This window comes from Triticum aestivum, chromosome 2B (genome assembly GCF_018294505.1).
Source record: "Triticum aestivum cultivar Chinese Spring chromosome 2B, IWGSC CS RefSeq v2.1, whole genome shotgun sequence".
Classification (NCBI taxonomy): domain Eukaryota; kingdom Viridiplantae; phylum Streptophyta; class Magnoliopsida; order Poales; family Poaceae; genus Triticum; species Triticum aestivum.
Window position 1 is genome coordinate 579,257,477 of NC_057798.1, and position 2,141 is coordinate 579,259,617.

Sequence of the window (2,141 nt, forward strand, 5' to 3'; positions counted from 1 at the left end):
ACAATAGCGTCAATCTTGGCTTTATCAACTTCAATTCCCTGTGGAGTAACAACATAGCCAAGAAAAGATACTCGGTCAGTGCAAAAGGTGCACTTCCCCAGGTTACCGAACAAACGTGCATCACGTAGAGCAATAAAAACAGCACGTAAATGTTCCAAATGTTCTTCCAAAGATTTGCTATAAATCAATATGTCATCAAAGTAAACTACCACAAATCGTCCAATGAAAGCACGTAAAACTTCGTTCATTAATCTCATGAAAGTACTGCTAATTTTTTTTAAATAATACATTTTTTATTAACTTACAAAAATATTATGCCCAAAAAATTATTTTCAAAAATAATACACCGTCGGCCCACAGTAGGCCGTCTGGATCTAGTCGGCCCACAGCAGGCCGACTGGCATCCAATCAGCCTGCTGCTGGCCGAGTGGCCTGTCGGCCGCCAGCTCAAGTCCAGTCGGCCAACTATTGGCCGACAGGGTCCAGTCAGCCTGCTGTGGGCCGACTAGAACTAATTGGTCTACTGTGGGCCGACTGGTGCATGCATATTACATTTTTTTTGCCCTGTACAATATTACAGATTTGTTTTTCATAACTATGATGTTTTTTCGCGCAACCCTTTTTCCCCGCGAACGCTTTCCCGCCATATGTTTCCGCCACCCGTTTCCCGCCATATGTTCCGCCAACTCTTTCCCGCCATATGTTCCCGCCACGCGTTTGCCGCCATATGTTCCCGCCAACTTTGTCCCGCCACCCGTTTCCCGCCAACTCTTTCCCGCCACCTATAAAACCCCCTTCAGACAGACTTGGATAAGCATTCCAGTGTAGTGTAGTTGAGATGTCCCATTATCCTTTCGATCGTAGTTTTCATCCTGGGATGAGCAGGACTCTTCTGAGCCTAGCTACCGATTTCAGGATGGACAATAGGATAGTTCCATGGGACGAACTCACCGGTAGTGACACCATAATGAATGAGTTGGCTCACCAATTACGTAGGTCTGGGTGGCCTGAAAGGACCTATGAGGAGGTACATAAAGAACTTCTTAGGTTGCATGAAAGGTGGGAGAAGGTAGTAGTGCCGAAGAGTGAAACTTTCAGAAGGATTGCAGCAAATAATCCATGTTTATGGACTGAGGAGAGCGAGGACGAAGATGATATCTTCATGCCGCCGCTTCTGGGTTCTGCATACTCGAAGGCCAAGAGTTCTTCATCATCGAAGGGCAAGGTTTCTGCATCGTCGAAGGGCAAGGTTTCTTCATCGTCAAAGGGCAAGGTTTCTTCATCGTCAAAGGGCAAGGTTTCTTCATCGTCGAAGGGCAAGAGTTATTCATCATCGAAGGGCAAGAGTTCTGCATCGATAGAGGATGACGATGATGACTTCATGTAGTTTTATGTTGTATGTTGTAAGTTCACTCATACGTACCGTTTAATTTAGATGTAGTTCTATGTAGTTGTTTGTACTGTCTTGTTATACGAGCATTCTGTTCTATCTAAATATGATGTTAGTTCAGATAACATAGTACTAAAATAGAGTAGGCATATGTCTCATACATAAGTACATAGTCATTTGTCTCGTACATAGAATAGACATAAGTCTCACACATAAATAGATGGTAATGTCTGTACTGATAGATAGAAGCATCATTGACGATGTCTGGCCTGGCGGGGAGGCGGATCTGGAATCGGCGTCCATCCCCATCTATCAGGTGCCCTAATGGGACGCGGAGCAATCTCAGACTCTTCCTGATCATGTTGTGTATCCTGTGTGGGCCCTGGTGGAGGAGTCGAAAACATGTTCATCCAGTGGGTGTGCTGCGACATCGGGGCCTGTATGTGATCCTCGGGATGATGATCACTCCCCCACGTATCATGTGATGCCGACATAGACGCATGATATCCATAGGCTCCTGCACGACGGAACTATAAGTCATGAAGTCTGATGCCGCCTGAACTAATATTGAAAACAATAAATATGAAGACACACACCTCTGGCTGTGACGGCTGCTCTGGCTCAAACACAAAGCTCGACGAGGGACCGTGGTGCTGTGCCTGTGGAGAAAACACGAAGCTCGATGTGGGACCATAGTGTTGTGGGTGCTGCCACGATGAACTTCCAGGTTGTTCAGGAGGGGGTGGCCTGG